General features: G+C 35.1%; 1 long non-coding RNA gene across 1 annotated transcript in view; it reads right to left on the bottom strand.

Moving 5' to 3' along the window:
- The window catches only part of LOC148133348 (uncharacterized), a 125,397-nt gene extending 112,635 nt beyond the window's left edge, over positions 1-12,762 (bottom strand). The window contains exon 1 of the long non-coding RNA XR_015747353.1: positions 12,703-12,762. This is a non-coding gene — a long non-coding RNA (uncharacterized LOC148133348). The remainder of the gene's footprint in view (positions 1-12,702) is intronic.
- Between the last annotated feature and the right edge of the window lie 225 nt (positions 12,763-12,987).

Raw genomic sequence — 12,987 nt, 5'->3', positions numbered from 1 at the left:
TAAATATGTACATAATAAATAAGATGAAGAATATATGCGGGATTCAGTAATGCTTCAAATTCCAGCATGATCAAGAACAATGCACCTTAGAAGTAATATCCTTCAGTGCAACTTTTGTATGTGATTATTGCCATGGGTTCCAGAGTTCACTTTGGAAGAAGGGGAGGAGAAAATAAGCACCTGAATCCACATGGTCACACAGTTTACATCCCAGTGCATAGTTATCTGTGATCTCTCATATTCCTTCCTAGTTGAATAAGAGATGAGAAAAACATGAGACTCTTTCAATCTTAATGAGGTTATTAAAAATACTACTTGACTTGCCAACCAAATTTGTTTGATTTGTTTACCTACCAAAGTTATGATGTCATTGAAAAAAGTGACTTATGATAAATCCTTACACTTACGATGATCACAGTGTTTCTGCAGTTACATGATTGTTATTCAGGTGCTTTACAACTAACTTTCACTTTCAAAGTTTGCAGCATCCTAGGGTCATGTGTTAGCCACTTGTGACCTTTCCAATTAGCTTCCAGTAAGCAAAATCAATGGGAAAGCCACAGGGAAGGTCACCAATTATGATCATGTGATTATCACTTAATGAATATGACAATAAATGTCATAAAATCAGATAATATGGCACGCTGCTTAACAACCAATTGTCCCAATTATTGTGGTAAGTTCAAGATTATTTAGCTTTCCTTATATCTTTTTGATAGTTTCACTTTTCTTCTCCCTTTCGCTCATCTAATTCCTATCATGGTTTCTTCCCTTTCTTTCCTTTCTCCTACCTCTGTGTCCTTTGTGCTAATAAGTGCAGTAAATAAAAAGGAAGGGGTTTTCTTTCTGTTCCAATTTTTTAGCATATACTGCGATTGCCAAGTACCACAGGAAGTTTCTCTAGCAATACTAACAAGGGAGTTGATGCTAGGAAAACTCTTCTTTTTGATCTTCAGATGCTTGTTTGTTAAAAATAGCACAAAATACAAAAAGTGGTCGTCTCTTTTGTTTCATTCCCTCTGCTGGAGCATCAGTGAAAGCAAGCAGCTAGAGAGAAAGTTGAATGGAATAAGGAGGAAAAAAAGAAAGGGGCTAAACTCAAATCCATGGAAGAACTTTGAGCCCATAATGCTTCTTGGGTGTTTAGATAAGCATCACAAGCAGACCTGTTCCATATTTCCAAGTATGAAATTTGAAACCTAGTAATATGACAACATGTTGTTAGAACATGATATTTAAAGAAAGATCTAACTCAAAAGAGAATTCTGCTGGACTTATATGACACTTGAAGATATTTGAAAAAAGACAATGTACAACTTGAGCAACAGACTTATGGTACACTATATTAAAATTTTGTTTGAATATAAGACTTTAGATATAAGACTTTTGCTATCATGTTTTAATTGTGTGTATAAATGAGGCAACATAATTAATTTCCAAGCATTACGATTAGAATTTCTCATGGGAAGGAAGAGGGAGAAAAGATAAAGATATACAGTTCTACCTTTCTTAAAATTAAACAAAAGGCAGGTGTTAAAATCTAGATAATATTTAAGGGGCTGTTGCTCTTGTTACCCCACCAGTAGTGTCACACTGGCAAAGGCAGAAACCAACAATAATAAGAAGCTGAGCTATCTCCAATCTTTATAGCTGTGAAATATTGAGATGTGAACACTGAGATGACAATGAGGATGCAAAGTGTGTGTGTGTGTGTGTGTGTGTGTGTGTGTGTGTGTGTGTGTGTGTGTGTAAAAATTAAATGAAGTGAGGGATGGTTGTTTTTAATCTGGAATTCTTTGAACCTCCATGAAAACAGATGCAAAAGTCTGCAAGTTTAGGCTGGAGGTATGAATAAAATATCTCATAAGGAATAATTAATGAATGATATTAAGGTAGTAACCACCAGCCCTGGGGGGATCTATTCTTAATCAAAGTGCCTACACTGTAGATAAGAACAAGGCAGTGCTTCTGACTTTTTAGAAGCATATGTTCTACTGTAGTGAAATATTAAGGCATTAAAAAAAAAAGTAGGAAGCTTTGAACTCACCAGAAACATTCATTATTTTTGCTTCCTGTTTCCTTTATGTTTTTCATCAGTAGTCTTACTAGTATTTAATATATGTAATATATGAAGACAAGAAAGGATTGTGTTCACTTGGTAACCTCTGTATTTTTCTCTATATATATTTACTTATATTTTGCACAGCAACCAGAAGTACTTGAGCTGCACTGTCCTTAACTCCTTTGCAGTCAGTTTTAAAGAGGACTATAGTAAAACGATTGCATTATGTTTCAAATCTGTAAATGGGCTTATATTTTAGAATATTTATTGACAATCCTTTATAATGCATTAATCCATTACATATTCAAAAACATAACACTAATGACTGAATTAGTAGAATTTATAATTTTATAAATGTTTAGCAACAACTTTTGGTTCCCACAAAATATAAATGGATCACTGTTGATACTACAGTATCAAATTGCCTGGAGCAATTCTGTGACTTGAACCATGTTATTAATATGGGGGAAAAAACATATAATAAGTTAACTAACCAGGATTGGAATCACAAGCTGGCTTTATAATGTGAGCCTTATAATTCCGACATATTTTGTCTCCTGAAGGATGGCCATCCATCTTTAAAAAATAAAGGATAGAAAGAAATTGCATGGTATGAAAGATCTAATTAGAGCTTATATTATCCATTTTTGTCAGTTCTGGAGCTATTGATATCACTAATTCATGTACTCAATAGGACCCAAGTCCTATTTATGCCTCTTATTTCAGAGTTTTCACATATTTCATATTAAAATCTAATCGTAAAAATATGTGTTGTGTGTTTCACGATTCTTTTGCTAGTTTTTGCGAATCAAATTTGAATTAGGCACCAATGTCAAAACTAAGCAGACAACTTTTTTTAAACTTTCACCTGCTGTTTGGAAAAAGAAAAAGTAAAATGCTAAAACCTCCTTGCAAGTGCTATGTAAATAGCAAATGTAAATATAAATGAAAAACTAAAGGTAAATGCAGTGATCAATTGTTTAGAAATAGTTCTGGAAAAGAATGTCATGTTAATATGCATACACATGGCATCTTGTTTAAAGCTGGCTGGACCTGAGTATTATGTGGTTAAACTTTCTTGCATGCTAAGATGTTCTGGAAGTCATAGTAAGAAATTGGAGCAAGGGCAAAAGTGGGTGAAGGGTCTTAAAGCCAAGGCTTATAAGGAACAATTAAAAGATTTGGGTAACCTTCAGAAAAGACAACTGAGAGAAGGTATCACAATACTCTTCAACTATTCTAAAGAGCTACACATCAGAGAGACAGTGAACAAATTCTGATTTTCCGCAGAAGCTAAGATCAGAACCAATGGGGTCAGAACTGGAAGGGTCCTTCTGTGAGATAGCAGGATATGTTGCCATGTGATATGGTGGTGTCTCCTTCACAGGCAGTTTTTGAATAGAAAATGGATGGACATCTCTCAGAAATTATCTAGTTTATCCTTCTCAGTGTATCCTTCTCAGGATAGGGGTTGCACTAGAAGACTTCTAAAGTCACTTCCAACTCTATGACTATGAAACCACCAAAAACTAAACAACAATGAAAAATAAACCTCCAATCGTGCATTGATTCTTCATTATTCTTCAGCATCCATTATTTCTTGATCATCCTTGATCCTTTTTCTAGGATGGAAACTATAACATTCTCTCTCTTTTTAAATATTCTGGTCTGTATGTGTCCCAGTCTGATTCAAAAAATGCCTGTGTGTGGTGTGCTTATTTTTGTTTCAACTATTACTAGAAGCAATAAAAAGCAAGCCTCCATTTTTTTCTCCTTTATTGCTCTGATCTGCAGAGGATTCTGTTCCAAAATGCAGTGATTAGAAATGACAGGCTCATTGCTAATCATGAATGAAAAACAGACTCTTTTTAACCAATACAAGCAAAACAGAAAAAACTCAAGAAATCAAACATATCCAATTGAAAAAGACTAATTAATACATTTATCTATGTGTTTTTGATAGTCTAATTAATTTGCTCAGAAATATCTGTGAAAACTAGTTAAAATGATTTTCAGTTTGAGCAACCCCATTGTTAAAAGCACTGTTCTAATGGAAAGGATTCACTCTAAGATTAATTTACAGTACAACTCATTCCTGTCATTTCATCCACTGGATTATTTTTAATCATCATTTAAAACTTTATGAATTCAGTGCTATGGCCAGACAAGTTAATCTATTTTTGGGAGGGAGGTCCATATCAAGTTGATATAAATTCATATTCTGTCTTTTCTGTTGCACTTCTGGATTATTGTACATGAAAATGTAAAGAAAACTGTATTTTTTCTACCATCATACTGTATTTTCTGTAACTTCTATTTCCACTAATTCTAAAGTAGGCATTTTGATAAAGGTATTTGTATGTGTATTGTACACTCAAACATACGTACCCAAAGAGAACAAGAAAAAGGTTTATTATAAAACATGAAGCAATATGAAATCCAGAGTATAAAGTGAAATTTCCTTCTACAAATTAGTCCAGGAGGTAGAGAGCATGACAGATTCTCTCCCTTTGCAGACCAAACAATGCACAATCATTCTTACTCTTGGGATTCTAAAAGAAATGAAGATGATAAACTTTTAAAAATTGCTGTAAGTAGAAAGCAAATTCTAATGGGCTATAGAATGTGCATAGAATATAGAATACATAATATAGCTCCATGAATCAGTGGTGGGATTCATTTTTTTTTACTACCAGTTCTGTGGGCGTGGCTTGGTGGGCGTGGCAGGGAAAGGATAGTGTAAAATCTCCAGTCAGAGGTGGTATTTGCCGGTTCTCCGAACTACTCAAAATTTCCGCTACCAGTTCTCCAGAACTGGTCAGAACCTGCTGAATACCACTCTGCCATGAATGCTCTAAAAGTATCTGCTGTGCTTTGAGGAATCAACCATAACAATGAACAATGGAATGTTACCTCCTCCTCCTCCTCCTGCACTACTGATTTTTTAAATTACAACTTTTGCTAGCAATATATATTTTGAAATTAATATTCCCCACTTCCCATTCCTCAAAGAAGAATTAAAAAACCTGAATGCTTTATAATTGCATATGCCTTTAGTTCTGGAGGAACCTGTCACATCACTATGATAGCTCTAGAAAAATGTTACTCCCATTAGGCAGCATATTCTTTTCCTAATTAATTCCTCATTTAAAGGAACCACAGTGATCTAATGAATATTCAGAAAACCCTTTATGCATGCAAGGTAACAATTCATGACTTGTGGGAGAAACCCAATATGCTGTGAAAAACAAAACATAAATGGAAATGAACTTTCTGTTGCATACATAGAATACATACATCAAATTAAAAGAATGCAGATCCAATCCCTTTTTGGTAAGCTAAAGGTTACCCATCACAGTGATCACATGAAAAAAATAACATGGGCTCAATTATTTTGAATCTTAAATTCTGATTTCCTAGTTGTCCCTCCAAATAAGGATGTAAGAAATGTATCTGATCAGAATTTCATATGAATTCATTCATTTTACAGCTCCAAATATCAATGACTCTAAGACTGTCTTTGATAAACCTCATACTGTTTAGTGTTTTTCACTGTATTCTGAAATTCAACATATGCATCTTAAATTAGAATACGCAATGCTAATTAGGGTATAGTAACTTCCTATAAAAGTCTCTGGAATGAGGAAATATATTAAAATAATGTAGTCAAAAGAAATTTTATATACACAGCGGCTCAGTGGCTAAGACGCTGAGCTTGTCGATCAGAAAGGTCAGCAGTTCAGTGGTTTGAATCCCTAGCACCGCATAATGGAGTGAGCTCCTGTTACTTGTCCCAGCTTCTGCCCACCTAGCAGTTCGAAAGCGTGTAAAAGTGCAAGTACAAAAATACGGACCACTTTGGTGGGAAGGTAACAGCATTCTGTGCACCTTTGGCATTTAGTCATGCTGGCCACATGACCACAGAGACATCTTCAAACAGCACTGGCTCTTCAGCTTTGTAAAGGAGATGAGTACCGCCCCCTAGAGCCAGAAACTACTAACACATATGTGTGAGGGGAACCTTTACCTTTATATATATATATATTCTTACTACTTTTTTGCTTCAAATTCAAAAGTTGATACAGAAGCAGGATAAAATAAACTTACAAACAACAAAATGAAGGAACTAAGTAATACCATAAATGATAGAGTATTTCATTCATGGCAAAGCAAGGAAAGCCATCAGGTGTTACATATATCCTGTTCTGATAGGTGTGGAGGAATGTCTGCAGTGACAGGAAAAATAAAATTTTCCAAGCAGGTAATTCTTCACTTTATGTGTGACTTGGTGAGATAATTCATTATTCCCAAAGGGCACCATGAAGTGTCATGGACTGAGTATCTCAGTGCTTTCAAGCTTTCCTTGCTGAAACGATTCTCAGACAATCTCCAGCAGTACAAATATATCTGGAATGGGGTGTCCCATTTTACAAAAAAACAAAAAACCCTCTCTTTGAAAGGGCTGATAAAGGAGAGCCCATCATTTCAAAGTTCTCCAGTCTGTCTGGCTGAATGAAGAACCAGATAGAAAATGAGTTGGGATGTTGAGGTTGCCTATCCGTGGAAAAAGCCTGGACAGCAAAACAAGTGGGCACAAGATTCATAATCTCTATTAAACCATATTTTATTATTTATTTAAAGGTGTCTCTGTGTGTGATTATATATATGTCAGTGTGAACACCACAAAGAATTTTCAAGTTTTACCTCTTAAAATCCAAAGTACTGAACAGCTTTGCCAGAGTTATTCAACACCTTCCATTTTGGCATTTCAGGAAGATGAGCAGGAATTCTTCAGCTGTAAATCTTGTGCAAGTTTTTTTTTTTAAAGAAACATCCGTCACCTTAAAACTAAATAATTTTATGATCAAATAAACTTTTGAATATCATGGTGTACTTCAATGGCTTTATAGAGGTTGCCTGTGTAAGTGGAGTATTTTTATATGCATGCAGTTTGAAGCAGGGAGGTGTCAGGGACAAAACAATGTAATTACTTTGGATAATCACCATAAATAAAATAACAGCCAGCTCTCTGTGTGTATATTTCCAGGGAAGTGATCATGTCAGTCTTTTATGTACTTTTTTTCTAATCAAATGTGTATAACATCCTAGAAGAGAATGGTTAAAAAAATTGGAGGAGGGGAATGGCGAAAGGAAAGATATGTGGGACAATTGCTCAGTGATCAAACATAAAACAGTTAGATATGAGACATTTTTCCACCAAATAATTAATTTATATGTACTGTGAAAAGATATCCTTGGCTTATTTTAAATCCATGAGAAACTGAGTTGAATTTTTAATGAATTTCAGTTAAGCTACTTCATTATATAATCAATCTTCATTGTTTCTCTCCTAAAATCTTTTGCCCTTCAATTCAAAAGCAAAATGCCCTTGGGAACAGAATAATTCTTATGGCTTGGGACTATACTTCGTATATGTTGGCGTGTGAATATATTTCCCAGAGGAAACTTTGGCTGGGAAGAAAGAGAGATTAAATGTGTATCATATTCTATGGCTTAATTTTATATGCTTCCAATCTAAATCAAGGTTGCTGTAGATTGTTCCTCTTGCATGTTTTACTTATCTTACTAAGTAAATGCAAATCTTCAAGAGCAGTAGAAATGAAAACATTAATTTACTCTGAAGAACTGTAACAATGTAACATTATTGAGGGATGAATGTAATGCTATAGAAAAGAGAGAGAGAGAGAGAAAGTAACTTTAAGAGATATTCAAATAAAGCAACTTTTATGTTTAACAAAATATCATATTTTGGAAATCTCCATTTGCATTAATAACCAAATAGACTTTAACTATTTTAACTGGAAAATTAAAGCTGTTTACTGAATTAATGTTAAGAGGGTTGTCTAAATAACGGTTATAAAACAAATCACAGCCTGAACTGCTAACTTTGGTGCATTAAAGCTGTACTGATTCAAAAGAACATTGCCTTAAAAAAGATTTAATGAGACATGGAAGCATAAAAATAATGCACTGTTTTCCAAACCACTACAGCATTCTACAAATAAAAGCTTCCCATGCTGTATGACTACTTTATAGATACTCAGAAGGCACCTCTAAATGTTAGTGTTAGCCTCTGCATTTAAAGACATATTATTATTATTATTATTTTGTATTGGGAACCGATGCCCTTTTTGCAGCAAAGCAAATAAAACGTGCTGTTTTTCTAAAAGGCACATGATAAAAATGCCCCATAAATGATTTAAACATCTGTCATTTTCACAGTGTGCCGATGAAATGGGAAAAAGTCATTTAGAGATGGCTCAAGAGATATTTAAAAGGGCAACTGATAAAACCCAAAAGCTACTAGATCAATCTGCTAAGGCTTTAACTATTCTTGGTCTAGTCATAGCCTGACAGGATTATTGCAGCATGTACTCCAAGGGGATGGCCAGTTGTTTTCTGGGACTGATTCAAAGGTTTAAATTAATTTTCAAAGCAATAAAAGCTTGAGTCAAAGGCTCCCTTCTGCCTGCACCCAAGGACTTTCCACACTAACTCAGTTTAATAGGAGACTCCCCTAAGATGTGGCTTTTTGAACAATGTCACCAAAACTTAAAATTTAAAAACACCTTACAAAATAGAAAAAGCAGTGCTAGAGGTATAGTGGAAGGCAAAGGAAGATTTTGGTCAGAGAGATGTTTTATTTATTTATTTATTTGGTTTGTCAATTGCTTACAAGATAATAGGTATAAGTAAAAACATAGTTATGAATACATGGATACATATAAGAAAAATAAAAGAAACAATAGGACAGGGACGGTAGGCACGTTGGTGCATTTATGCACGCCCCCTACAGACCTATTAGAAAAGGGGTGAGGTCAATAGTTAGAAAGTCTAAAGTTAAAGTTTTTGGGATTTGAGGAAGAAACCACAGAGTCAGGTAGAGTATTCCAGACATTGACCACTCTGTTGCTGAAGTCATATTTCCTGCAATCAAGTTTGGTGCGATTATCCTTGAGTTTGTATCTATTGTTTGCTCTTGTATTGTTATGGTTGAAGCTGAAGTATTCATTGACAGGTAGGACATTGCAATGTATGATTTTATATACTATACTTAGATCGGACCGAAGGCAGTTTTCTTGGTCTAGAATTTCAAGTCTGGTGGCATAAGATATTCTGCAATGAGTAGAGGAGTGGAGAACTCTTCTTGTGAAATATTTCTGGACTTTCTCAACTGTGTTAATATCAGATACATAATGTGGATTCCAGACTGATGAGCTGTATTTGAGTATTGGTCTAGCAAATGTTTTGTATGCTCTAGTTAGTAGTGTAATATTACCAGAGAAAAAGCTACGTAAGATTAGGTTAACAACTCTTGATGCCTTTTTGGCTATGTAGTTACAGTGGGCTCTAGCATTTAGATGAGTACTCCAAGATCCTTAACAGAGTTTGGATTATCAACAAGGTCTTGACTATTCAGCCTGTATTTTATTATTTTGGTACTTTACATTTGGTACTTTACATTTGTTTGCTTTGGTACTTTATATTTGTGATAGTTTTGGCTAAGTTTCCTTATGTTTATTTTAAATTGTTTTAGGAAGTTCAAAATGAGAAAGAATACATAAATTTAGTGTACAAATATTGCAATCCTGATGTCAGGATCCATATGTCAGGATGAATTCCAGTCAGTTTAGTAATACTTATTTCCAGGGGTGGGATTCAATTTTTTACCAACCTGTTCTGTGGGCATGGCTTTGGTGGGCATGGCTTGGTGGTCATGTGACTGGGTAAACATGGCTTGGTCATCATGTTATTGGCTGGGTGTGGCCAACTCAATATCACTCACATCGAGCCATGCATCTCCTCTCCTGGCCTCTCATGACTGTGGGGATGCTGCAACAGTCATAAGTGTGAAAAATGGTCATAGGTCACTTTTTTCAGTGCCATTGTAACTTTGAATGGTCACTCCACACAAGCAAAGTACCAGCAAAGAAGGGGAAAAAATCTCAAGAGAAATTCCTGAGACAGGAAGTCTAGTCCTGCCAAGAATGTAATAAGGGTTAATGGAGAGGCAGTTTCTGTAAGCAACATCAGAATGTTTCCTTCCTGCCTTCCTTACAGGATTAGGCCAGTAATTTCTTCTAACATTTGGTTCTCCGAACTGCTTAGAAGGTTAACACCCAGTTCTAGAGAATTGGTGCGAACTGGTAGAATCCCACCCCTGCTTATTTCTAAATAATATGCCTAAAACTATACTATTAATCTATACTCGGTCCTGATATATTGTTTACATAACTTGATATAACGTTTATCCAATAAGGTAAAGAACTATTTCCAAACTAAAAGGGTACATCTCAAACACAACAGGATTTCTACAGTGAACAGTGTAGGAATGAAAACTCTGCCCAAGTTTCAACCTTTTAAATATTTTTCTTTCTTTTTCTCTTGGCAAAAGATAACTTACAGTTTTTGAACTAAAAAAACTAGCAGCTATCACCTCATTGGTGTACAATCACATTTTCAAATTGATTTGCTTGGCAGGGCTTAACTTTCCAGCATGGTGCAATCCCTCTGTATATTAGGTAGCAATTTTCCACTAGGTGATAATTGCAAATGGTGTCATTAATATGACTGATTTACACTGAGGCATTCCAGCATGATGAGAAACGGAGAGTCCTTTAAGCTGGAGACCAAACTCCGGGGCCAATAGTGAGCATTAGATAGTACCATCATTATAGTTTCCATATGTCTCAGTTTTAGAACAGATGCTCAGTGCTCTGCCTACCCCCATGCATGCCCCAACTGGGGATGGAAAGGTTTCTCTATTGACATTCAAAGTGTCTGGGCCTCTGGCACTGCTCCTTAAATCCAAGTACAAACAGTTCTCGGAACACTAAAGTGGAGCCCTGGTGTATGCCAATGCGTTACTTACAGAACATTTTGAGCATAGTATTTAACATATAGTGTTTCTTTGAATATGTCATTTCCAATTATAACAATCCAATGTTATAATTTTCACAGTCCTTTCTTTATCATGCGTTTATATGTTTTCATTGAATACATCACTGGGAGTATGTCTACCCAGAATACATTGTACTGGCTTTGAATATTAGCATTTTATTATATTATGTTTGTCTTCTCAAAATGGCTACAGGAATTACAGGTAGTCCTCAATTTGCAACTGTTCATTTAGTGACTGTTTGAAGTTCAAACAGCACTGAAAAAGTGACTTATGAACTTTTTTTCACACTTTGGCTTATATTTATGATGGTTGCAATATTCTGGGATCATGTGATCACCTTTTGTGACCTTCTGAGAAGCCAATTTCACTTAACAAGCATGTTACTAACTTAATAACTGCAGTAATTCACTTAACAACTGTGGCAATCAAGGTCATAAAATGGGACGAAACACACTTAAGAAATGTCTCATTTAACAACAGAAATTCTGGGGCTCAATTGTGGTCATAAGTCAAGGGCCACCTATATGCTTTCATTTCTCAAAATCTGAGGACATTCTTAACTACCTTCAAGTTCTATGCTTGCCTGTCAAATAATACATTGGGATATTTTTACATATGTAGAAATATATATAACATTGTAAGTTGTTTAGGTAAGAATACGTAACTCAGAAAATTCAATTAATACGGAGACCAGGTTATCAGAATATAGAGTGGTACTCACATTGCAGAATTTATGAAAGAATGTTATTGACTGTCAGCTTGAGTCAAATTTCATTTAAAAGTGAGAATTGTTAATTTCAAAAAAACAAGATGGGTTCAAATTTATAATTATCTTGGATTACATTGGATTTCATACTGTGACAGCAATGTTACACTTAGCACTATTCACAGATTAGCATATATGATTGTTGATTGTTACTTTATTGGCTATACATCTGACAAAGTAATAACAGGCTCTTTCCTCAGAAGAAATTGGACTGAATAGTGCTTGCGCATTTTTCAGTTTCTTCAAGGGGACTTGATATTTTTTTAAAAAAAATAAAATAAAATATAGAAATCGAGGTTAAGTAATGAACAGACAATACAAGGTTATAGGTCAACTACCAAACTATAAGTACTGTTGTCCTTGACATATAACCATAATGGATCCTGCCCATTACACTCTTATGCTGTGATGGTTGATTTTATGGCCTTTTTTGTGGTAGTCATTAAACAAGTGCAGCAATCATAAAATAAACAACATTAAATTAACTCCATGGTTGCTAAGCAAATCCATTATTGGCTATGATGGGATTTTGCTGAAACTAGATTTTCTGATTTTGGGCAAGTGTCATAAAACATGATCATGGGGTGCTTCAAATGGATATAAATACAACCATGTCACCCAGCACCCAAAGTACAGTCACATGACCATTTACAACTTTGGAACTAACTCATATCTTATTCCAGGTAGTCGCAATTTCGAACTCCAGGTAGGTCATAAATCAAGGACAACTTCCATGTTTATCTACATATAGATACATCTTTGCAGGCACATAAATATCCCAATAAATAGAAAAAAACAAACCAGTAGGCTGGAAGAGAAAATATTAATGGATGGTCTTCCTTGCATACTTCCCTAGAATGCTTACGCTTATGAAAATCCATTTAACAGCTTAGTAGCAGGATAGGACCTTTATTTCACTAAGGAAAAGAATATATAAAAAGAGCATTTCACCTTCCTATCATCTCTCATGATAGGAATCCTGGCAGTGGCATGGATTGAGAGGAAGCATTTAATAGCCAATTGGCTCATGTTGCTTCTTGAGGCAATGTGCTCTCAGCTTCTCAACAGCTGCTGCAGGAAGCCGATATATGTGATACAGGATGCCAATGTGTGAATTGTGCCCTGTCATGAAATCTGATCTGCTGAAATACAATATTCTAACCACATTCCTGACAGCTTCCCAAAAAGTAGTGCTTTAAAAGAGACAAGAAAGTTCAGACCAATGACTGTTGTTTT

Source organism: Notechis scutatus, chromosome 1 (assembly GCF_049901735.1).
Source record: "Notechis scutatus isolate UNSWTSFEM ecotype Mainland chromosome 1, rNotScu1.2, whole genome shotgun sequence".
Taxonomy (NCBI): Eukaryota; Metazoa; Chordata; class Lepidosauria; order Squamata; family Elapidae; genus Notechis; species Notechis scutatus.
Note: the sequence above shows the minus strand (reverse complement) of the source record. Positions and strands in the feature narration are given on the sequence as shown.